Source organism: Pteropus alecto, unplaced genomic scaffold, assembly GCF_000325575.1.
Source record: "Pteropus alecto unplaced genomic scaffold, ASM32557v1 scaffold153, whole genome shotgun sequence".
NCBI classification, from domain to species: Eukaryota; Metazoa; Chordata; class Mammalia; order Chiroptera; family Pteropodidae; genus Pteropus; species Pteropus alecto.
Genome location: NW_006434516.1, coordinates 646,666 through 673,656, shown reverse-complemented (window position 1 = coordinate 673,656; position 26,991 = coordinate 646,666). Strand labels below are relative to the sequence as shown.

Below are 26,991 nucleotides of genomic sequence, written 5' to 3'. Positions count from 1 at the left end.
CTTCCCCCTCTCCTCTGGAAGAGAATATTTTTTTAAGGAATAAACAGTCATGATCAAATGAGTTTCAAAGATCAAAGCTGTGGGGTTAAAGGTTACTCCCCCATCTATTCATATTTTTAACAAATTTTGTTTATTAAAATTAGTTTTGAGTATACATTACATTGGTTAGACATCTATATTGTTCATTAAACGATTCGCCCAATTGCTCCCTCCCTACCCTGGCCCTCCACTTAGCCATCATATTAATGCTAACAGCATTCCCTGTGCAGTGCTCCCCATCCTTGTGTCCAACTATCATCTACTAATTTGTACTTCTTTAATCCTTCACCCCATTCTCCCAGCCCCCCAAACCCTCTCCCCTCTGTCTGTCACCAAATTATCCACTATATTTGTGAGTCTGTTTTGTTTAGTTTGCTCTTTTTGTTCTTTAGATTCCACATATAAGTGAAATGATATGGTATTTATCTTTCTAGGTCTGACTTATTTCACTCAGCATAACCTCTAGGTCCATCCATGTCATTGCAAATGGTAGGATTTCATTTTTTTAATGGCTGAGTAATATTCCATTGTATATATGAACCATAATTTCTTTATCCAATCATCTGTTGATGAGTATTTAGGTTGCTTCCATATCTTGACTATTGTAAATTGTGCTGCCATGACTATTAAAGTGCATAGAGTTTTACAAATTATTGTTTTGGTTTTCTTTGGATAAATAACAAAGTGCAATCGCTGGGTCAAAAGGTACATCCGTTTTTAATTTTTTGAGAAACCTCCAGATTGTTTTCCATAGCAGCTGTACCAATTTGAAATCCCAGAAACAATGTATAAGGGTTCTCTTTCTCAGCATCCTCGTCAATACTTGCTGTATTTTTATTTATTGATGATAGCCATTCTGACAGGTGTGAGGTGATATCTCATAGTGGTTTAAATTTGTGTTTCTCTGATGATTAGCAACCTTGAGCATCTTTTCATATGTACGTTAGCCATCAGTATTTCCTCTTTGGAGAAATATCTGTTCAGGTCCTCTACCCATTTTTTAATTGTATTGTTTGTTTTTGTTGTTGTTGAGTTGTATAAGCTCTTCATAAATTTTGGACATTAACCCTTTATCAGATGTATCATTAGTGAATATCTTCTCCCAATTGTCTTTTTGTTTTATTGATGGTTTCCTTTGCTGTACAAAATCTTTTTAGTTTGATGTAGTCCCATTTGTTTATTTTGTTGTTGTTGTTTCCCTTGCCCAAGGAGATATATCTGAAAAGAAATTCCTATTAGTAATATCAGAGAGTTTATTGACTATGTTTTCTTCTAAAAGTTTTATGGTTTTGGGTCTTGCATTTAAGTCTATTTTGAGTCTATTCTTGTATATGGTGTAAGAAGATGGTCCAGCTTCTTTTTCTTTGCACGTATCTGTCCAATTTCCCAACACCATTTATTGAATAGACTGACTTTACTTCATTGTATATTTTTACCACCTTTGTCATATATTAAGTTAGCGTATAGACATGGATTTATTTCTGGGCTCTCTATTCTGTTCCATTGATCAAGGTATCTGTTTTTATGGCAGTATCATGCTGTTTTGATTACTGTAGCCTTGTAGTATAGTTTGATATTAAGTAGTGTGATTCCTCCAACTTTGTTCTTCTTTCTCAAGATTTCCATGTCAATTTAGGATATCTTATGGCTCTATATAAATTTTTAGGATTGTTTCTTCTACCTTTCTCAAAAATGTCATTGGTATTTTGATAGGGATTGCATTGAATCTATATATCGCTTTGGGTAGTATGGCCATTTTAACAATGTTGATTCTTCCTACCCATGAACTGGGTATATGCTTCCATTTATTTGTATTATCTTCAATTTCTTTATTCAATAACATAATTTTCTGAAAACAGATCTTCTACCTTCTTGGTTAATTCGATTCCAGGTATTTTATAGTTTTCAACACAATTGTAAATGGAATTGTTTTCTTAATTTCTGAAAATTCATCATTGGTGTATAAAAATGGCACTGCCCTCTGAATATTTATTTCGGAATCTGCTACATTGTTGGATTCATTGATCAGTTCTAATAGTCTTTGGGTGGAATCTTTAGGGTTCTCTATATCATGTCTTTGGCAAATAATGTGTTTTACTTCTTACAATTCAGATGCCTTTTATTTCTCTTTCTTGTCTTATTGCTGTGGCTAAGACTTCCAATACACTGTTGAAGAGGAGTGGTGAAAGTGGGCATCCTTGTCTTATTCCTGATCTTAAGGAAAATGCTTTTAGCCTTTCCCCATTGAGTATGATGTTAGCTGCAGGTTTCTCATAAATGGCCTTTATTATATTGAGGTATGTTTCCTATATTCCCACTTTGCTGAGAGTTTTTATCATAAATGGATGCTGGATTTTGTCAACTGCTTTTTCTGCATCTATTGATATGATCATATGGTTTTTAACTTTCGATTTGTTAATGTGGTGTATCACATTAATTGATTTGCGAATATTGAACCAATTTTGCAGCCCAGGAATAAATCCAACTTTTTCATGGTGTATGACATTTTTAATGTATTGCTAAATTCACTTTACTAATATTTTGATGAGAATTTTTGCATCAATATTCAAAAGAGTTATTGGCCTATAGTTTTCTTTTTCTGTAATGTCTTTGCCTGGTTTTGAAATCAAGGTAATTGTAGCCTCATAAAAAGAATTAGGGAGCATTTCCTCTTCTTGAATTTTTTGGAATAGTTTGAAAAAAATAGGTGATAATTATTTGAATGTTTGGTAAAATTCACCTTTAGAGCCATCTGAGTCCAGGACTTTTGTTTTTTGGGAAGTTTTTGATTACTGATTTGATGTAATTGGTGGTAATCAGTCAGTTCAGATTTTCTATACCTTCTTCATTCAGTGTTGGGAGATTGTATGTTTCTAGAAATGTGTTCATTTCTTCCAGATTATCCAATTTGTTGGCTTATAATTGCTCATAGTATTTTCTTATGATCCATCGTATTTCTATGGAGTCTGTGGTTTTATCTCCTCTTTCATTTCTGGTTTTATTTATTTGAGTTCTCTCTCTTTTGTCTTTCACAAGTCTGGCAAAGGTCTGTTGATTTTGTTTATCCTTTCAAAGAACCAGCTCTTGGTTTCATTACTCTTTTGTATTCTTTTTCTAGACTCTATTTCATTTATTTCCTCTCTGATCTTTATTATTTCCTTCCTTCTATTCACTTTGGACTTGTTTGCTGTTCTTTTTCTAGTTCTTTTAATTGTAAGGTTAAATCGTTTATTTGAGCTCTTCCTTGTTTCTTGAGGTAGGCCTGTATTGCTATGAATTTCTCTCTTAGGATTTCTTTTGCTGTGTCCCATAAATTTTGAGTCCTTGTGTTTTCATTTTCATTTGTCTCTAGATATCTTTGATTTCTTCCTTGATCTCATTAATAATCCATTCATTGTTTAGTATCATGTTATTTAGCCTCCATATGTTTGTGTATTTTCCAGTTTTTTTCTTGTAGTTGATTTCTTGTTTCACATCATTGTGATCAGAGAAGACGGTTGATATGATTTCAATCTTAAATTTATTGAGACTTGATTTGCATCCTAACATGTGGTCTATCCTGTAAAATGTTCTATGTGCACTTGAAAAGAGTGTATATTTTGCTGCTTTGGGGTAAAATTGTCTGAAAATATCTATTAAGTCCATCTGTTCTAGTGTATCTTTTAGGTCCATTGTTTCCTTGTTGATTCTTTGCCTGAAAGATTTGTTCATTGATGTCAATGGGGTGTTAAAGTCTCCTACTATGAGTGTATTACTATTGACTTCTCCTTTTATGTCGGTCAATAATTGCTTTATATATGTAGGTGCATCTATATTGGGTGCATATATGTTTACTAGGGTTATGTCCTCGATTTATCAATCCCTTTATTATTATGTGATGCCCTTTTTTATTTCTTATAGCCTTTGTTTTAAAGTCTATTTTATCTGTTATAAGTTTTACTATCCCAGCTTTTTTTTTCATTTCCATTTGCATGAAATATTTTTTTCCATCTCTTTACTTTCAGTCTGTGAATGTCGTTTGATCTGAAGTAGGTCTCTTGTAGACAGCATATGCATGGGTCTTGTTTTCTTATCCATTCGGTTACCCTATGTCTTTTGATTGGAGCATTTAATCCATTTACATTTAAAGTGATTACTGATAGATATATTGTTACTGTCATTTTATTATTCATATTTGTTATTTCTATTTTCTTTTTACCCCTTCTCTTTTTACAGAAAACCTTTTAACATTTCTTGTAACGCTGGCTTGTTGGTGATGTATTCCTTAAGCTTTTTCTGTCTAGGAAGCTCTTTATCTCACCTTTCGTTTTAATCAAAAGCTTTGCTGGGTAGAGTATCCATGGTTGTAGATTCTGCTTTTTCATTACTTTGAATATTTCTTGCCATTCACTTCTGGTCTGCAGTTTCCATTGAAAAGTCAGCAGACATTTTTATGGGAGTATCCTTGTAAGTAACCAGCTTCCTTTCTCTTGCTATTTTTAAAATTCTTTCTTTGTCTTTGACCTTTAGCATTTTAATTATGATGTGTCTTGGTATGGGTCTGTTTGAATTCCACAGCAGCTTTTCATTAAAAACTATCCAGACTTAAGCATTAAGAGAAAAAAATAACTAACAGAAAAAAGCATGGAGACATATACGACATCTGAAGAGATAATGTCTGAGAATTTTCCAAAACTGATGAAAGTTATCAAACCCTAAATTCAAGAAGCATTTTATACTTCAAGCAGGATAAATGTAAAGGAAAATCCATCTAGGTACATCGTAGTAAAACCAAAAGACAAAGAAAAATCTTAAAGGCAGCTGTTGAAAAGACACATTATATACAAAGGAGCAATGACAACAAGTCTGACATTTTAACAGAAAAGGTGAAAGCCAAAGGAAAATAAATCTTTAAAGTGCGGGAAGAAAATAAATTTCTACCTAGAATTCTATATCTACCAAGAATTAATTTCAAGAGTGAAGGCAAAGTTTCTTTTGTTCCATTTGTGGCATGTTTTTTTGTTTTCTCATTTTATTAGCCTTTCTGTGTTTGTTTCTATGTATTAGGAATATTTGTTTCATCTCAGCCTTGGCAAGGTAGCCTAATGTGGAAGGTGTCTTGTGTGACCCAGTGTCACACTTTCCTTGATCCCTTATGCTGGTGGCTCTGGACGTGATCTTTGTGTGGGTTGTGTGTGATCTTCTGTTGTCGCCAAGCCTTTATTGTTGTTAGTAGATCAGTGGATGGGATTAATGCTCAGGCTGACTAATCGTGGGAATTGGCTGCATCCACAGTTGTTGTGTGGGGGCTGACCCCACTGAGTGGGATTTGCCCTAGCAGGCTTGTGTACTTGTCACAACCACCCTTTGTGTGTATCACTAATGGGACTAGTCAGGAGTTGCTCCTTTGTGGTCTGGTGTCAGCCTCCAGATGCGTTGGTTTTGTGGCCCCTTGGGAGGGGCTCCCCCATAGGCCAAGGTCAGCCTCTGCTTTTGATTGCTCAGGGTTACCCAGTGAGAACTACAAATCGATCCGCTGATGGTTGTTTTCTATGCTGGATCTACAGTAAGTAGAAGAGACAACTCTGTAGGCAGCTCTCGGTTATCCCCCGTCCCTGACCTATGGCAGTTTAGTGGAGGGACCAGTGCTCCTCAAGGCCTGATACTGCCATCAGATGCCTGTAAGTCTCTGAAACTGGATGAGCTCTAGGTAATATACGTGTTGGATGGCACAAGGACCCTGGGAGTCTTCTGGGTCTATTAAGTAAATTTCCCCTGCCACCGCAGTGTCAGTTTATGTGCTGTCTCTGTGGCTCACTGTACAAGTTTCCACTCACAGCAAAGTCAACTGCTGCCCACCCTGGGCCTAAATGCACTATCCCAGAGCAGGGGCAAATGCCTATCAATGTGCTGTGGGCACTATGTGTATTGGATAAGGCAAGAGCTCAAGGAGTCAAGGGCTGTTAAGCAAATACGGACCCTTGCAATCCACTGAAGAAATTTTGTAGCTCATACAGGCAGCAGTGGTCTGTCCACAACTGTTTTCTTCGAAATGCGCTCACTGCACTAGCCAAGGGTGTCGCTTGCACTAACTGCTCAACCACAGAGCCAAGCAGGGCACAAGAGGCTGCTTGTCAATGGGCTGCAAGCACTCTGTGGCTTGGATGAAGTGGGATCTCAGGGAGACAAGGTCCATTCAACCAATACAGCCTCGATTTTGCTGAAACTTCTGTGCCTGGGTGTTCCCACTGTAGACACAGATCACAGTGAGACCAGCTGCTCTAAGGGGCGTTCCCATAGGCATCTGTGCTTCCCGGACACAATATTGCAACTCTTATAGGCAGCAAAAGTCTGCCTGCCATTGAGTTCTATGCAGTGCCACCCTGTGCCAGCCAAAGTTTGTTGCCTGTATGGATTAGGAGATCAAGGAAGGGGAAGGGCCGGGCGGTGGCAGTTCACTGTCAATGGGGCCCCTGGGCAATTTGTGGGTAAGCTAGGGCGGGGTCTCAGAGAGACAATGGCAGTCAGATCAACTCATCCTCAGTCTTGCTGCAAATTTGGTAACTGTTGTGAGTTCCTACAGAAGACTCAGCTCACAGCGAGACCAGCTGCTGTCTTGGACTAGCACACAGGTCCCCAGTCTGCCCAAGTTCACTTTGGCAGCAGCAATCTGCCTGACCTTATCTCTGAAATGTGGCTCACAGCAACTGGCTGCTGTTGCTGGGATTAGAAACACTGCTCTCAGACCAGAGGGTCTGCATAGTCAAGCTGGTAAGGTCTGTAGATTGCCCAGTAGGGGGTGTGGACTAAGGCACAATGGTAGCTGCCTTTTCAGATGCCAGGCTTGAAGACCTTTTCAGAATAAATCTCATGCGAGCCTCTGACCCACCACCGGCAACCCGGGTGAGCGTCTGCAGGTCAGAAAGCCTTTGCACAGGTCCTTCAAAGGGACTTCTAGGGTTTCAGTCTCCTTCCATCTCACCTAGGTGGCCAAGATCCCCTTTAGTTTCTTCAGTCAGAATTATTGGAATCTCCTCTTCTCTGGGCTGGGATCCTGTGCTGGAGAGCCCCCAAATGATACCAGGAACCCTGTCTCTCTCAGGAGAGCCTCAGCAGCCTCGCTCTTCCTCCCAGCGATCCTCCACAACCTGCAGGTGCGGGTCCAGCCCTATTCGCAACTTTGTCCTTCTTACAGGCTTCACTGTGGCTCCTTTATATTATCTGATGTAGGTGTTGTGATCAGCTGGACTTCAGGTGATTGATTCTCCACGTTGGTTATTTTATAGTTTGGTTGTAATTTCAATGCGGTCCTGGGAGAAGATGAACCCTGCTTTTACCTAGTCCACTATCTTCCTCTGAACCTTGGCATTCTTTGTATCATTCTTATTTTTGCCACTTTTCTAAAGTTTAACTAATTTCCAAATAAAGGAAACATAGAGAGAAATCTACGAAGATTTTTTTTTTTTGGCCACAGATTCTACTTACTAATAAATACTCTTTATAAACATTAATAGCCACCACTTGCTGTGTGACTGCTATGTACTAGACCTTAAACTAGGAATTTTACACATTTTGTTTTCATAGTCATAAAAACCATGTAATGCTGGCTCCTATTTTCTGCACTATTTTATTACCTTTGTATGATTTTCAATGTCTAGAACAACTATAGTTATTTATAGCTTTGCATTAAAAACTTAATCCTAATCTAACAGATATGTAGATGTGCTCCCAACCTATTAAATTAATAGAAGTATTGCAACTTATTATCTGATTATTCTTGATAAGCTCCAATAGATAACAATAAAGTGAGACTATTTTTCCCTTCTGCTGTCCACAACTTCTAAGCTTGTATCGAGCATTATTTTTTTCTAAATCTTCTATTTTAACAATACACATTGAAAACTCAGAGACAACCATGTTTTCTACTCATGGCTTTCTCTCTAATCTCCAGAAAGTTATTAGACACTGTATCAGTAGTACCTTGCATTTAATCATTCTATGGAAATGTTTCCCTTCAAAAATCAGAAGTTACACAATACCTCTTTCTAGCAAATTGCAAATGAAGCTGGTCATTTAAAAAGCTCAGCATGAATAACACATGAATAAATGTGCTGTCAGGAAAAGAGAAAGATAGAGCTAGGAGAAAACAAATATATTGTATGATCAATCTAGTTTCCTGCTTCTACACAGGAGTGCGACTTAATGAAAGAAATTTAAAAACCTCTAAGACAGGTCATTTCCTAGTTCCATAGTTATCTTTGAGCCAGGCTGTAAGTATTATCAGTTAAAAAGCATTAATTTAGCTCTAAAAAGGCTTCCTTGGTTTATTATTGAGATCAAGTCAATTCCCTCCACTTTAACATAGGTTTTAAATAACTGATTAAGTAATTCATTATTAATGTAGATGATAATATAATTTATTATTTCACCACATAGCTATCACTCAGTGATCTGTGATAACTGTAGGAATGGATTCTCTAGTTTCAAAAATATTTTATTGTATTAGCAATAAGGATAATAATTTTAATTCTCTGACCCCATGAGACAGAAAACTTCAGATAAAATACACTGTGAAATAATAAACATTAGCATTCTGTCTACTGTGAGCTTTGCAACCATCTTCCTAGATGAAATAAGAGAAACAGAGAATTTTAGAACTGAAAGAAAACAAAACGATTACCCCAACCCTTGGCCTTAAACATCAGGATGTTGAGTTCTAGAGAGGGATCATGATACCCTCTCTCAAAGCATAATGCCAGTTATTCCTCTATATGGGGCTAGAGTTGATCACCATCTCCTCTACTTCTTAATACCAAGAGTTTTGGCCCTCCAGCATTTACACTCCCTGTCCATCATGGAAATTATATTTTTCCTTACTTCATTATATATTTTTTATTCTAGTATGTTCTATTCTTTTTTTAAAAGGCTAGTGCAGACTCACTACATTAATTTTAATTTAAATGCACAAATGGACTGCAACCTACTAAGCCAGTGACAAGATCAAACTCAGATCTGCTTTTTCCACAGGGATTTTCCTAACCACATACTTCTCCTCCTTATTAGTCTTTACTCAATGCATGCTGTTAAAAAAATGAATGACAAATGAAATTATTGCGGGGAAAAACCACTCTAAAATGTTTTTTTTTTCCTAATCTTGGTATTCAGGAATTCCAAAGATATGATTTGTTCTCTCTGAGGCTGTCACTGTCATTTGTTAGGAATGGATGTGTGGACAACCAGCCATGGTCCCCTCCCATGGGAGGCTGCAGACTCCTCTGAGTAAAATCTCACAAGTGTAAGCCATGTCTACCCACCAGAGCAAATGATATAAATTGACTGTGCCATTCCCTGGAGAAAGGCACCAAGCCATCAGAATGCCATGCTAGCCTAAACCACAACTCCTTCATAGGACCAGATGTCCCTCCATTCTCTCCACTTGCTGATATATTTCATAGCTCTGTTCTTTCTGACAGGTTTTTCTCACTGCCTGAACTAGTCTGTTCTCTATTTGTAACTAGGCAAAGACTCTATCATTATTTAAGACAACTTAGATTTCACCCTCTCTGTGACATCTTTCCCAATTTCTCTGAGAAATTAATTCTTCTATTTTCTTTCACAGTGAATGGCACTTGCAGGCTACATTATGATTTTTTTGTTGGCTGCCATTTAACCAAACTTCTAAGTCTTTGCCTAGAGGGTAGACATGGTATCTTATCTCCTACTCTCCCCTCTTCTTTCTTAAAACATCAGACATAAACCCCACACAATGCTCCCTGACTCAAAACTACACACTGTTCAAGAGATTTCTCATGAAGGATGATTAACCTCTGCCCAGAGAACACCATGTTGAAGCCTGTGATGCAATACTCTTCTTTTACCTCAATTACCATAGAAAGCTTAAGACTCATTCTTGAGACTCATTTCCTCGAAGCTTGATTCATCCCCTAAACTGAACAAAACTCCCATCTTTCCTCAATACTCCAACCTGAGGACAGACTATGAGTTCCAGAAAGTAGAGTCCTCTCTATTTTTAATCTCTCTCTAAACATTCCTTACATCTTTTCTAACTGGAAGCTATCTCTCTCTGATGACTCTGTTTCTCTTACAATTCCCAATTGACAGCCAAGTTTTTCTCACACATATGGTACAAATAGCCTCTCACTCCTCATAGCTGCTCCCACACCATGTTTTCCCTTTCTCTCTAAGATTCCTGACCCCTCTGAAATATTCTATCAGACTGTAAGCCACCATTCTTCCTCCTTGTTGCAATTGTCTATTCTCCTCCTGGTTAATTCCTCTCATTCATTGAAGACTCTATCCCCTGGACCACTGTCTTTCTCTTCTATTACTCCCATCATGATGCTTGGTGATTTCAAAACCATGAACAATCCATCTAATACTCTGGCCTCTGAGTTCCTTTATCTTCTCATTGTCAATGAGTTGGTCTGACCCCTCATCAGCCACTCATCCCCAGTGATTTTCAAGCAGAATGACAATTTATTAATGAGTAATAAAATCAATTCTTAAAATCTATAAAAGAGGACAGGCAATATCACAGTACATTTTCTATAGTAAGGGTAATAATTGTTTTATAAAACTTTGTTTCAGTTATATACATGTGTACTGGGTAGAGGTATACAATATATCTTTCTAATGTGAGTCATGGTCAAAAAAAGTCTGAAAAACAGTGCTCTCACAGTACTAATTATTGCGCAATATTCTGAATTTCTATTTTAAGCATCTTACCCTCTAACCACCACATTCTGTCTTCTTACTCACTCTCTGTCATGTCTTAACTCTGACAATTCTTCAACCACACCACATCTTTCAGTCCATTAATTCTGCCCCTTTTCCTGTCCCTTCTTCATCTCACCACGTAACCTTGCCTAGCTGGGAGTCCATAGTCAGCCATCCTGGCTGCTGCCTAGATGCTGAGATTCTCAAGGACAGAAACTATATCCTGGTTAACTTTGTTTCCCTGGCACCAACACTGCTGGCACAAACTAGGTATTCAGAACATCTTTGTTAAATTAGCAAAGCTGTTTAATTAATGAGACAGAGTCCTGCTGAGCAGGCTGATAAAAGCCTCCATCATTTGTGTTTAATTTTGTTTATCACTGGACCCACACACCAGTTAATCTTCTCCATCATTACTTCTCTAATTTCTGCTTTACAAAGTTTTATTTCCACAGTTTAATTCAATAGAGTCAAGAGGACAGGGAGAAATATACTCAGTTTTCCACTATGCCATGAGAAAAATTTCAGTGAGCAATCTCAACCATAAGTCTTTAATCATACACCTAGACTGAGAGAAATAAAACCCTCAATGTCTGTCAAAAGATTAGTAAGTTTTTATATACAGTTCAAAGCTGTCAGGTATAGTTCATTAGAATAATAAATCTATTAAATCTTGAAAGGATTAACATCTCATTACCTCATCCTTGATATAATAATGAAAGTTTAGTATCTCAATAACTTAAATAATTCTTATCATGCAATGCATTCTCTCTACCTCTCCTCCACTCTCCCATAGTTTAGACTTTGTTATTAAATTTTTAAATAAGTTGAATATTATTATTTAAGAAGAGCATCAGAATGTCAATCTTGGTATGAGAGACTGTTGGAAGCCTAAGTTTTAAATGGCTCTTTACATTTAATCCATTTATGGTTTTACATGTTCTTTCCTTAATACTTTTACTTTTTAATTTAGTATTTATTCTTTTAAAGTTCAAACCAAGATGCAGAATATAGCACTAAAAGAAAGCACTAGATTAAGAGTCCAAAAGCTCCTAAATTAAGGTCTGGGTCTCCCACCATCACTTACTCACTAGGAAGCCTGGTCATCTCCCTGCTTGGAATGTTTCTCTGCCTCATTCAAAACTGAGTGCCAGCAGCTCCCCTCTGTGAGTCCCCTGACGATCACACTAGTCATGTGGACACTTCTATTTGCTCTCACTAAACCCTAAAATCACTTCCTTCCTTGTATTTATCACATTTTACTGCAATCATTTTTTTTTTTTTTGCATTCATTTTACTGCCCGGCACAAAATAGATTCTCAATAATTATTTGTTGAATAAATAAAAATAAATGTATCTCTCCATATTGACTCTGGTACATAGTAGATATTCAATACATGTATTAATTTCATTAAAATATTGAGATATGAATTTGATTTCTATTCTAATTGAGTAATCTAGAACTCAGAATTGTTCCAAAACTCATTCCAGGCTATAGAGGTAATATGTCCTAGAGCATTTGATTTGAACATAGGTTTGGCCGGCTCCAAGCTGTCACACATTTCACTATATCAGCTGCCTCCTGTGTGAGTCAGATGCCTTGGGCATCTCCTTGGTGTCTGTCATCAGAGAATGCACAGATCATGGACTCATAGGAATGCCTCCAGGGGCACTAATTGCGCAGGTGAGTCACAAGAGCTGCTGAACTTGCTGCTGCTCCTCTTTAACAGAACAACTGACTACTGAGTGCAAATCCTTCCCTAGGTCATAACAGAATGTTCTCAAAAAGATGAGAGGACACTCTCTTCTCTTAGGAAGTGCCCACAGAGTGGACAAGGAAGAAAAAAAGATAGCAATGCATGCTCCTGGTAAGATTATCTCGCCATGGTTCCCTCCCAGAGGCATCAAAAGGAGAACAATTAATGACATTTATAATGATTTTCTGACTCTCACAGATGGGCTGCTCAATCATTGCTGCTGAAACCAGCATGGCCATTACACGTTTTTTAAAAAAGATAACATCATTTCATTTTACCTTATGAGGTAATTTTATATCTCACACAAAAAGGGTGTCTAAATCATAACAAACAGCTATAGAGGAGAAAAATGATCATGTCACTCCACTGTGTCACTTTCTATTAATGAAGCTAATCTCCAAACAGATTGCAGACTCAGCTTGAGAAACTGTTGGTTCACCCAACTGAATGAGTTTCATGGTTTGTTTCATTTCATTCACCCCACTCAAACTGTCCTATCATATGATGCAAATTTGCCTAACATGAGCATGGATGGGCATCTTGTGTTCAAAAATAACTCAGCTTCCACTTCCTTCGGGTAGATTTTTCAAAGCCAAAATGTTTATTCCCCTTCAGGTGTAACTACTTAAGCTTTAGTAATTCCTGCATGCATCTTTTCTGAGTTTGTATGATGAGTTTTAATTAAGACATTTTGGAGTTTTTCCCTTTTTTCCAAACAGCATATCCCCAAGTCAACTATACATAAGGCAGTGAGACAGGACATCTTTCTGGTGTTGGCTTCATTCTTTCCACTTGCAAATAATACATGATGAGTCATTTTCTATGTAGCTAATTGTCTGTTCTCAAATAAACTTTGTCTGCTGGCAAAGTTTAGAAAAATCGAATAAGACCCGTTAGATAATCTACAAACTTGACCATAAGGATATTCCTTTTTTCTTTATCTTTACCCACCCCCCCAAAAAACCTTTTACATCAAATAGTTTTATTTTTAATCTTAGTGTGTTTAAAATAGTTAATGTGGAGCTTCCAATTAAAGATGCTGGCATAAAGCATTTTTACTTCATTTCCTCCCTGAAAGCAACAGAAAACAACAAAAAGAATAAAAATAAAAATTGAAGAAAAAAATAATCCCTGTCAACATATGTATAAAGTGGTTAAGTATAAGTATATAAACCCAGTTGATAAAAATTTATTATTTTTTCTCTACCCAATGAAGTGGTAGAAAATTAATCTTATTGATTCTGATTTTCCTCAAACTTTCCCTTAGGCTATGTCCAAGTTCCAGATCTATGTACAGTACCAAAAAGATAAGTGCATTTTGTCTAAGAGAAGCCATCTAGAATTGGATTTACACATACACAGAGGAAATTACTATGTCTGTGCCTCAGAGATCTTCAGCCATAGGTATACACAGATTGCTGTTGCAAGGGTGGCTCCTGCACCATTTGCACACTCCCTTCTGGCTCTCTCTGATATTTTCAAGTGATATCTAAGGACGTGGTTATGATGTCATTGCTTCTGGGCCACTCTGGGTCCTAGAAGTTGTGGTCAGACCAGCCATTGCTGAGATGCACCATGCAGCATGCCCTCTTGGCAGTTAACCACTTTCCTCAACTCTCCATGGAATATGGGAGAACATTCTTTCTGTTCTTGCTGCCTCCAAAGCTCCTGGGTCTTGCTATCTGCCCAGGAGAAGGAGCAAGGCAGAGCAAGGCAAAAGAAGAGGGCACAGAGCCCCTTTCTCTAGGTAGCGCAAACTCTTCACTCTCAGCTTCATCAATTTGCAACTCTTGGGAGAAATAGTTTCTAGTCTGGAGGCAGGGTGGGAGAGTGAGGAGAACATTTTCTGCCTTTCTTAATAATTTCTTCTAATGCTTTAGGCTTTTGGAACACAAAAGCCAGTCTCTCAGATAGAGATATACAATTTCTATTAATATGCAAATAATTTGCAATAACAATAAATAACAAAATTTTTCAAAGTTGATTCATATTATAATATCTTTATTTCATTTTATGGCTGAATAATATTCCATTGTATGAATATATCATATTTTGTCCATTTATCAGTTGATGGGAATTTGTGTTGTTTTCCTCTTTTCGCTTTTGTGAATAATCGTGTTATGAACATGCATATACACATCTAGGAGTGGAATTGCTGGAGATCATATATTCAATTTAAAAAGCCAGACAAAAAAGGCTACTTATTGTATGATTCCATTTACATGAACTATCTAAGAATAGGCAAATCACTAGAGACAAAAAGCAGATTAGCAGTTGCTAGGTGCTGGGAGCAGGGTAAAATGAGTAGCAACTGTTTAATACATGAGAGATTTCCTTTTGGGATGATGAAATGTTCTGAACCTAAATAATGGTAAGGGTTGCACAACATTATGAACACACTAAATGCCATTAAATTGTGTACTTTAAATGTTAATTTTTATGTGCAGTTTACCATAATCTAAAAAATAGATAATATCTTACATATTACATATTTTGTGTGATATAAATTACATATTATATAAAGTGTATATTTATATAATATAATATAAAGCTTTACACTCATATTAAATTTATGATTTTTATGCTGATATAGTGCACATACACAAGGTTAAGAATATCACTAAAAGTTATCAGAAAAAACAATGGCAACAAAACAAAAACAGAACCACACTATTAACAACAAAACTGAAAACAGAGCATAAACTTTCCAGACTCTCGGAAAGAATACAAGCACAAAAGCAAAGAAAAAACAAAATATGTACCAAATTGTAGAAAACAAACTGAAAATATAGGTTAAACCAAAGTGAATACACCAAATATAACTCTCATATCAATAAATGTTAATAAGATAATCTCATCTTTAAAAAATATTTCTCAATTGTATAAAACATAAAATCCACTCGCATGCTATAAACAAGAGACACAAATAGGACTCAACATTCTTTAAAAAAAAAGTGATGTGTAACAAACAAGCAAATGAGAACAAGGAAAATTTAGGAGTCAACTATTAATATTAGTCCTAGTTGAAAGCAAAGCACAAAGCAATAAGTGAAAGCAAGAATTTAACTTAATAATGATAGAAGCCACTATCTACATGCAGGGTTGTCATAAATATTCATGCAATAAAACATAAACATTTATGAAGCGGAACTATGAGAGAAATGGAAATACAGAACCAATATGATGTGTTTACTCAATGTTCTCCCAGTCATCAAAAATTAAGTATAAAAATATAAATTATACTATTTCAAATCTAAAATACCTGAATAACATGTTATATCTAATGAATATATCAAATTCTAAATCATGAAACTATAACACATACCTTCTTTTTAGATGCCCAAGGAACATTACTTTCATTAGGCCATTTTTTGCTAAAAAGACTTCAACATACCCTACAAATTATCCTATAGTCTCTGAGCTCTCTAATAACAATGTAAAAATTTATAAATCAATAGTGCAAATAGACTATAAACATATCAAACCACCAACATTTTCTGAAAACTCTCCTCTAAGCAATCCTTGGTTCAAAGGAACAAAACAGTCAAATCGCTCAATATCAAAAAACTATTAATATTTACAGCGCTATCAGAATTTAAGCCTATATATATGCATTATTTAATGCAAACAATTTATAAAAACATAATAAATAACACATGGTGCTTTTCAAGGTTTATCCATGTTGTTACATGTATCTATACGTCATTCCATTTTGTGGCTGAATAGTATTCCATTGTATGGCTATATCACATCTTGTTTGTCCATTTATCAGTTAGTACATGGAAGAAAATTTATAGCTTTAAATAGTAAGTTTCTAAATAAAAGATAACTAAAATAACTCATTCGTTAAAATAAAAAGATAAAGAAATGAACAGTAAAATAATACTAAAAAAAACAAAATATAGAAAATAGTTGGAAAAAATTAAAGCAACAAATTTAAAATAAATATAAATAAATAAATAAATAAATATTAAATAAATAAATAAATAAATAAATAAAGTTAATGAATAAGCAAATGGACCCAAGAATTTTTTCTTAGGAAAAAATGTATAAAAGAAACAAAAAAAGACAACATAAATTTATGGCATTAAATATAAGAAAGGATGCAAGATCACAGAGACAGAGAGAAATTAGAAGAATCACAAAAGAAAGCTTTATTTGTTTCTATATAAAAATTTTTGCAGAATTGGATGCAATGAATGTTAATCTGACACTGTAAATAGTGGGTGGTAGTATTAGATAGAACCAAGATTCGCAGGAACAAACAAGCTCATATGTACAGCTTTATTTTGATATGAAATGTCTCTTTTCTTAAATATATTTACTTTCATAGCATTCTCAAGTTTCTCAGAGATTTACTAAAAATTCCACATTTTTAAAGCATGGGAACAGAGCCAATTTTTAAAAAATTAAAGATGTTAGTGAAGTTGCTACCTATTCTATAGGCTTTCCCATTTTTTTATGTATCTCATGGGCTCCTTTTGTCATAAAATGCTTGAGGTACTCCATGGTATTATAGCTCTTTATTAGGTTCTATATGAGGAAATTAATATATAGTTCTAAACAATAAGATTGAATTGAAGATATCCACAAATTCTCCTTCAGTAAGTATTAATCTTTTCATCTTTAACTTTAATGAGAGCACAACCTGTTTGAACTCACAAGGGAACATAGACTCATATGCATGAGCACTGATGATTCCGGTAGAATTATAGATGTAAAGAATGCCAACAAGTCATTGACCGTCTTTGGCCATATTGTTTCCCTTAAGAGCCCATCTTAGACCTCAGTGTTGGCTCATTTAAGTGTCCCTTTTGGTATGAAGCCAATTTGAACTTTTACATAACAAAAGTTTTATACTTCCAATCAGCCAGTTCCTAGAGTCCTATCATTGCCAAACCAGTCTTTATATTTATGATCTGATAAAGCATCCAAAATATCTTTTCTAATGTTAAAGAAATTGGATATGGGGGAAAAATCATAATTACCTTTGAAATTTAAAGAGTTAAATGTAATAGTATCCACCTCTTTCATTGACTAGTCATTGCCTAAAATAACCCCAACACACAAAGGTGGTCCTACATTATCAGGGTAGATCTTTCTATCATTGCCTGAAACCCTCTAACTCAAACTAGAAACACTTAAAATAATAGGAATGTGTTGAGCACTTCCTAGCTCTACATTCTCTGCATGGATTGTATTTAATCCTAACTGTAGTCTTAGAAATTGGTACTCTGTTTCTTTTCATTTCTCAGATAAAGGACTGCAGTACAGACAGATGAGCTACAATCTCATGACCAGTTAGTGGCAGAGGTGGTATTTAAAAGCAAAGAAGCTGGTCTCCAGCGCTGTATCGCCTGTCTGCCCTAACCAGGTATAAGAGTGCTCACAATTACCAAATATTTTTCAATACATGTGGATGTAGTCGGGTTAAGCTTTGTCTTGTGAAGTTGTTATGAAAAAAGGCTCTATTTATCAGTAAGTAGGATTTAAATGATCCAATCGATTGCACATAAATGGTGTCACTAGATATCTTATGAAGTGTTAACTTTCCCCTGCAATTTAGTTGATACTCTGCATTTACAAGACAAATCCTTTCTCAGTTATAATGACTGGGATTTATGGATTATCTACTATGTCCCATGCTTCGCCACATTATCTCTAACCACATTATCATATTCCTTTAACAGATGGGGGAAACTGAAGCTCTGAGAAGGTAAATGGCTTGTTTCCCTCCCCAAAATAGTGAGGCTTTCAGCTACCCTGACCAGATTCAAAGCCTGTGCTCCTTTGACTGCCCAGGCAGCCCTCTCAAAACAAAATCTCTCTTTTCCTCCTGATCATTTGTCATTCTCTATTACAAAGTCCAATATCATGACAGTATAATATATTCCTTTTAAGTTATAAAACAGGAGGGAGAAGAGGGAGGTAAGGGGTCAAATCGGTAGTGACAGAAAGAAATCTAACTATGGGCGGTGAACACACAATGAAATGTGTGTGTGTGTGTGTGTGTGTGTGCGTGCGTGCACATGCCTTGCTGTTAAATTGTATACCTGAAACTTATTGGATTTTGTTAACTAATGTCACCATAATAAAAATTTAAAAAAGAAAATATAAAAACAAAAGATAACTATATGAACATCACCACTCAGCAACACATTTCTTAACAGGTCAGTGTTAATTTCCAGATCGACTTTGCTTCTCTCCTATTTCTGGTGTCTATGAGTCCTACCAAGGTAGCTGGGACTCCTGGGAACTCAGGCCAAACTGGATTGGGTCACTGTAAATTTCCCTGCAGCAATCTTTGCAGAAACCGGCTTCTGATATTTTCCTAGGTTGGATAACCCTGACCTGTCTCAGACAATAGCCTTCTATCCTGATGAAGCTGATCAATGTGTTTACAGAAATAACAAACTGTTCTTCTATTGCATGGAAAAAGGAATTCCTGTCTCCAGTGCATAAAAACGTATTTCATATTCACAATTATTATAATATTCTCCTGATTTAAATGATCCACTGCTACTCTACTCTGCCAGGTTCTACTTGTACTCATTTGATCAAAAGCTGTAAGAGTGTGCAGGCTAAAAGGCAATTTGGTGCTCCTAATTTTGAGTCTTTGGCCATAGCCTCAAATCAAGTTCTCTGCATATTCTTGTTCCTTACCCGCAAGAGAATTCTAATGCATTAGGCATGAGATAGTATAGCATGCATCCTTTTTACATGGAAACTACTCGGTTTGAACCATATTCTACATTGCATTTTTTTGCCTGAGTATGCTAAAATGTAATAAAACATTCAACTTTTCCCACCAATCAGTATCCATGTAGTGAAGAAGAAGTACAGACAGAGGATAAATTGTGGTTTATAATGAGGTAAATCACTCATGCACCACACTCAAGGTTATGGAATCATGAAACTGTTATATGTGCTGATATATATCATGGCCAGTTGATGCTGGATCTTCCTCTCTGTAATTCCAGGAATGGATTCTACCATTAACCTAAAGCAAGGTAATTTTCATAGGTATTCTCCCCTAAAATTTACCTATTTTTTATTACAACTTATGCTGAGAATGAGGCACTAGGTTTAAGAACCAGATCAACAATTATCTATAGGCCTTTCACAGGAAATTGAATCTGAAACTATGAGCTTAGATCAAGAGACATCCTGAAATTCCTTTTTGCTAAGGACTGCTATACTTTATGATACAGCTGTTCATTTGATAAGGGGAAAGAAGATCTCAAACTTGGAAAAAGGAAAAGATGAAGATGAAGGGGAAGAGAGAAGGAGGAAAGCTAAAACTAGGAGAAGTGGGAGGAAAAGAGGGAGAGGGAGATGTGGAAGTGGTGGAGGAGAAAATCAGTGACAGTCACTTAAGTGTAATTAAACATTGTTCATTTCAGATTCATTATTAAAACTATTTTAGCATTTCTTATCTATTCATTTTCAATGTGTTAATACTTGTTTTCCAGGGACTAATTGAAAATAAATTTAATTAGATAGCAACTTAAAGAAAAACAAAATAAAGCCTAACAAAGAATTTCAGCTCAGATTTTTACAGTTTGTATACCTAGTCCCAATATAGCTTTTTGTTTGACTTGTTAATTTAAAGTACTTGGTGCAATCATGCCTGCTCATATATATATATATATACTATCACATGTGACCAGGACAAAACCTTATAAATTGTATACAAGCAGCAAATATTTGTTAATTGATTTTCATCTGTTCTTAAAAACAAATTCCCAGAGGCCTTTGGTTATACTTCTGATGTTTTCGTAAAGATTTAAGAACCAGACTACTTGCATAACCATGAGAAGATTGCACTATTTCGGATACAGTTAAACATTATTGTATAAAGGTTTTATGCCTATATATTGTTAGCAAACCTGCAGAGATTCTGTCTAACATAAAAAGGTTGATAATATTACATAATAAATGGCATATCATTATCACTTATTTTGGTGTTTCTTATAATGGAATAAACCATGATGAATCCTTTAAGTTCTCATGCACAAATCCACAGCATTTCCATCGTGATTTACCAGAAAATATTGCACAACATTTTTACAACTCTGCTACTTTGCAGACATGAGCCAGAAAAGAAGTATTTTAATGAGATAATAGTTTTTTAGCCTACCTTGAGAACACAGGCACTACTGTATTTTACCCTTCTGTGAAGTCTCCCATTCTCGCTGTTTCCCATGACATTTACATTTTATTGGTTTGATATTCCTTCTAATTCCCCTGACCTAAAGAAAGAATTCTTCAATTCTATGTTTCTTCTGGATATTGAGCCATGTTTGACTCCAACCATCAGCTCATATTAAGCTCCTACTCTGAAAACTGCTGATTACAAGGATGTAACATTTACACAGAAGACAGAGTTGCTTGATTCAAGAAGCTTACTAAATACAGAAGGAGAAAGGTTTGGTTTGTGTTGACAGAGCACAACTATGCCTGACGGTGCCAGGAACATGATAGGAACTCAATCATAGCCACTCTGTCTGATCTGCATTATTGCATATAATGCTTACAAAGACTGCAATATAATATAGATGTTATCATAATCATTCTCTATTAGCAGAAGAAATGGGGATGAGAGCCAATAAATAAATTGTCATGACAAAACAGCTAGTGATTTCCAGAGCTGGAATTTGAACCCAATAGTGTCTGACACATAAGTCTATACACTATACCATGTCTCCTTAATGCCTTAGAGCAAAGAATTCATAATACACACACAAAATGCATTACATATAAACAGAATAAAATTAATTGACAAATATGTTCATGAGAAGTAAGAAATTACCATGATGATGAAACATAAAGAGAATTTCATTGTATTTAAGTTTTGTTGGCCATATTTTAAGTCAGCATTATTCTTTTAAATACTCTTCCAGAAATACCTAACTTTTTCAGAATATGAAATAAAACTTGCAAGAATATGAGACTGGAATAAATTAAAAAAAATAAAAATTTAAACACAACACTCTGTCTTATTTTACAAGACACAGAAAACGTTAGGGTTACAAATTTAAGAGACATTTTGTCCTAAAACCTTTATTTTAAGCAGAGAAAATTAAAGCACATAAAGGAAAACATTTTTGTCCATCTTCAGCTAAAGACAAAATAGAAAAAAGAAGCCATGTCTAATTCCCAGATCAACTTTTCTACCACATTACAATAAAAATTTTCCAGTTTCTTAACTTACTAATCCAATATCAAATACATTAGAAGCCAAAATGACAATCCAATGTCACTGAAGGTGAATTAATCCTTGATTTACTCACTCATTTTCTGCAACAAATAGAGCAGTCTATTCTGAAGCAACTACACCTTTCCTTTATAACGTCTTCTTTCTTCTCTTTCAGATACATTGATAACTTTGGTTCACCGCTTTTCCTAGAGAGGGTTTAATGACACTGGACTAATAGAACCAGTTCATTTTAACAATAGATGGTTATTAAGTATCCAATGTGTGCCCCACTCAACCTTGAGTTCTAAGAAATCTACATCAATGAGAAAAGAGATGTGAAAATAGGTAATTAGATGATTTCAATACTTTTATTCCATTAATTTATTGAGCCAATCATTGTGTTAAACCATAAACAAAAACATATAGAGTTTTCTCAGCCCACTAACCAAATCGTCATAAAATAAGTATAAAATTGGAAGTAGGACAAGTGATAAGAAAGAGAGGAACACAGTGTCACAAAAATAAGTCATGGAATGAGTCTACCCAAGTCCAAGAAGTTGAGAAAGGTGACCCCTATCTAGAAGAAAAAAAATGTGTGTGTGTGTGTTTGTGTGTGTGTATGTGTGTGTGTGTGCATGCACATACTGTAGAGTGCTATAACACAAACTAAAAAGTTAAAGTTGGTGAGAAAAGTGTCACAAAAAAATGAGGGGAGGAATGATTACAGGGAAAAGTCACAGGCGAGAAAAATACAAGGCAAAGTCCAGAGTGAGTTTGCGCACGTCACACTTGCCTGGAGCCATGGCTCAGAGTAACAGTGAGTCCAACCAGATAAACTGTCTCCATGAAGATATTTTGACATTAGGTCATAACTTTCACCAATGTTTAACCTTAACTTAATTTAGTAAAACTTACTTTAAGTCTTTATAATCATTTGCTATAGGAATAAATCATATATCCTGTAAAAATCACAATACCAGGACTTTAACAATTTGAAAATAACTCTTGCATAATTTGCTTGAAATAAAATACTCTAAATTATTTCTGCTCTTACAAATATACAAGATATTTCTCTTGAATAAAAGGACTCTCATATTAAATAGTAGCTTTTTGAACTTAAGAGTTTTAGAATGATAGAATCTAATCTTAGCACTAAAAGAAAAGTTAGAAGGACAAGTCTTAAACCACTTCTACTAATCACAGTTCTTTTCCAGGATCAGTTTTCCAGTTTAGTAATATCTTGCAGACAGTGGGAGCTCTGAGGATGTTGCTGTGATAGGCTGATAATTGATGGAATATCCAGAGGTCAGTAAGACTGAAGACAGTGGATACTATTTGGGATAATTTAAGAATGTTGTTTGAATGAGTAGATTTGAACCTAACAGTTGTAATCAAGAAAAAAGAAAAAAAGGACCAATATGGGTTGATGTAACACAAGAGCCCTAGGCCTGGAACTTGCACCTGGGTTTGAATATTCCAGAAAACCCACCAGAAGGACAAGAGGAGTGAGAAATGCCATTTATTATTCATAAGGCAGGGAAGCTTCAGCAGCAGCTGGTCAAAGATGCAGGAATAAAGCTTCTGACCAAGAGCAAGCAGAGTTTTTTATGCACATGAGCAGGGAGAAGGGTTGTCTCATTGTGTGAGTAGCCTCCTTCTCCAATGGATGGGTGCAAGATGTGCTGCTTGGTTACAGGAGCAGATAACATCCATAGGAGCAGCAGAAAACATCCTTAGGAGTAGTCATTACCAAAAGCACTTTGTGTACTGCCTTCCTTGGCTGCTGGATGGGCAGCTATCAGTCTTCTGAATATGTTCTGAGTTAACCCTACAGTTGACAACAGAGGTTATTAGAGAAAATAAGAGGAATATGATTATAAGTAAGCAGATATAAAAGAAAATGAGAATTAGATAAAGGTCTTGGTCCAAATTCTTGGGTGAAGTTTTCTGTTATCTGAAGTCACATGCTTGTTCCAAAGGTCTTGGGCCAGCTCTCTACTTCCAAAGGTAAACTCCTAGAGGATCTTTAAGAAGCTGCAGTTTGAGGTTCTTTGTGAAGTAGCCTTTCAGTTATGTGAAATTCTAAATGGCTTTAGTTGTGAAATTGTGAACCCAAAAATTGACTTCCTGGAGTTGCATTGCTATATTTATTGTTAATAGAACATGAAATGGTCCCTTTAAACATGATTCAAGAATAACTTTTTTCCTCAGGTAAAGAACTGGATTCCAGAGGACAGAATAAGTTGATGATAGCCTATTTTGCTTGATAACTTCAGTCTCAGCTTTGAGGAATGATCCACCAACTAATACTGTTAGGTCAGAGTTCTCAATGGGAGTCTCTAGTAAATCTTAGTGAGGTACAAAAAGTTCCCTAAATGAGGGAAGACAATCATGATGTTCCTTCTGTTCTCAAAGGAGCAGGAGATTGGCAGGATTCAGGGTGTTGCATCAGTAAATAGTGATGTAAATCATAAGAGAAATTTAGATCGTTTAAGTCTTAAAGACTTCAGAAAAAAATAGGAGAAGATGTCATTGAACCTCAGGGGCATGACTATCTAGATATATTGTTGACCTCTCTAACTGAGAGCAAATGGATACTGGCTATCCTGGTCCTGAGGCACACTGAGAAAGAAAGCAGTGATACACTACAGTAAAGCAAGTGGCTCCAGATAGAACTGATGACACTATTGTTTTTTAATTAATTTATTTTAATTAGTTTTAAGTATACAGTACAGTGGTTAGACATCAATATATTTCATAAAACAATCTCCCCAGTTGCTCCCTCCCTCCCCCAACCCTCCACCTAGCCAACATATTAATGCTAACTAACTGCATTCCCTCTGTCATGTTCCCCATCTCTGTGACCAACCATCAGCTACTAATTTGTACTTCTTTAACATTTACCTCATTCTCCCAGCCCCCAAACCCTCCCTCTCCTCTATCCATCACCAATTGTCCACTATATTTGTGAGTCTGTTTTTCATTAGTTTGTTCTTTTATTCCTTAGATGCCACACATAAGTGAAATCATATAGTGTTTATCTTTCTCTGTCTAACTTAAATACCTTCTAGGTCCATCAAAGCAATATCTTTTTCCATTCCTTTTCTTTTAATTGTGTGTGTCTTTTAATCTGAAGTGAGTCTCTTGTAGGCAACGTGTAGGGGTCATGTTTTCCTATCCATTCATCCACTCTTTTAGTTGGAGCACTTAATTCTTTTCCATTTGAGGTACTTATTGATAGGAATGTAGTTGTTATCATTCTTTATTCCTGTTTTTGATACACATTTTTTCTTCTTAAAGAAATCCCTACAACATTTCCTATAATACTGGCTTGGTGGTGATAAATTCCTTTAGCTTATTTTTGACTGGGAAGTTCTTTATCTGTCCTTCAACTCTAAATGATAGCTTTGCTGGATAAAGTATTCTTGGTTGTTGATCCTGGATCTTCATCACGTCAAATATTTTAGGCTAACCCCTTTTGTTCTGCATAGTTTCTTTTGAGAAATCAGCTGCCAGTCTTATGGGTATTCCCTTGTAGGTAACTATCTGCTTTTCTCTTGCTGCTTTTAATATTCTTTCTTTGTATTTAATCTTTGGCAGTTTAATTATGATTTAATTATGAGTTTAATGTGTCTTGGTGTGGGCCTCTTTGGAATCCTGGTTTTGGGGATTCTCTGAGCTTCCTGGGGTTTTATGTCCATTTCCTTCACCAGGTTAGGAAAGTTTTCCATCATTACTTCTTCAAATAGCTATTCAACATCTTATTTTCCTTCAGGTACACCAATCAGATGGATATTTGACCCTTACTAGTGTCCCATATTCTCCTTAAATTATTTTTATAGTCTTGGCATCTTTTTCCTTGCCATTCTGATTGAGTGTCCTTGCCTTTCCCGTCCTCTAGATAGGTCATTTGATCTTCTTCTTTATTCACTTTGTTTATTCTATTTAATATACTTCTCATCTCAGATAATGTGTTCTTCATTTCAGACTAGTTCCCTTTTATAATTTCCTTTTCCATTTTTTTTTATCTCTTTGTTGAAGTTCTCATTGAATTGATCTACACTTCCTAATAACCAGTGTTTTGAACTCTGCATCTGTTAGGTTATTTGACTCCATTATATCTGGATCTCTGTTCTTGTTTTTGCTTTTTTGTCTTCCCATTTTGGCTGCTTTCCCCTGTCTGTTTCTATGTACCAAGCAAAGCTCCTAAGTCTCCCAGTCTTATTAGTATGGATTTGTGTAGTAGGTATCCAGTGGCAGATTCTTGAGAGGGGTTCAGCTGCCGGCCAAATTTTACCCAAAGGGGCCTCTGTCCAGATGCAGCAAGTAATCCACAGATGCTGTGCTTATAGTTGCCTCAAAAGGCCACACCAGAAACCAAGGCCAGCTGCCTCCAGTGTGAGTCTAGGTGCTGCTCAGCAAAGAGCACCTGACTCACTGAGGATACACCTAGATGTGGCTCGGGTGAGGCCGTGAGTTGGGGTTGGCGGGGTTTCAGGGAATCCTCTGGGTAGAGCAACATGTTATCCAGTTTGTTGTTGTCTCACACTGGGAGCAGGGAGGGCTCAATGGATACTGCTGACGTTTCTATATAGAGTGAGTCTCCCTTTGGCCCTCACTCAGAAAATGTCTCCCTGTAAGTCCCTCATTCCCCCTGCGCAGCCGAACTGGCACTGGTACTCAGAGCAAGCAGGTTCGTCACTGAGAAAATCTGTTCAAGGACATGGCCCCTTTAAGAGGCATCTGCTGCTGCCGCCGCCAAAGCCTCGTCTCACTCAGCCACTCAAGACTGGGCAGTCCCACATCCTGGCCCAGTCCTACCTTCTGCCATAGCAGGGTAATTTCTTGAATTTCTCCCTAGTTGTATGGATCATTCATCTAGATCCCAGGTGATTTTTCCTTGCTGTTTGCTCCATGTTTCTGTCACAACTTTGATTTGGTTGCCAGAGGGATGAACAGAGCCTCTATCATCTATGCCATTTTTTTCCTCTCTCTCTTGGGAGTTCAGCATCAGGCCAGGAAAGCCAAAGGTGACGTTCAGCCTCCTGATCTTCCTGGTAACCTTTGTGTTTGAAGAGTCAAGTCATGCAAATATGTAAAGGCAAATCAATTGTTTCCAGCTGTAATCAGCGATAATAACCCAAGTACATGAGAGCATGAGAAAGTTCAGTTTTCTTTTGCGGTTACATGATAAGTAGCAGCAGTTAAGCAGGCTTTTTCTCTAAGAACTTAGTGTCATACCTGAGGCGAGAGGACCTATTGTTTTTTTGTTTTTTTGTG

General features: G+C 36.2%; 1 long non-coding RNA gene across 2 annotated transcripts in view; it reads right to left on the bottom strand.

Annotated features, from left to right (window-relative positions):
* Positions 1–11,934, bottom strand: part of LOC112477877 — a 65,024-nt gene extending 53,090 nt beyond the window's left edge. The window contains exon 1 of one of the 2 annotated variants that reach the window (XR_003045610.1): positions 11,843–11,934. This is a non-coding gene — a long non-coding RNA (uncharacterized LOC112477877). The remainder of the gene's footprint in view (positions 1–11,842) is intronic. The other variant, XR_003045611.1, reaches the window with a different exon arrangement.
* Positions 11,935–26,991: the final 15,057 nt, after the last annotated feature.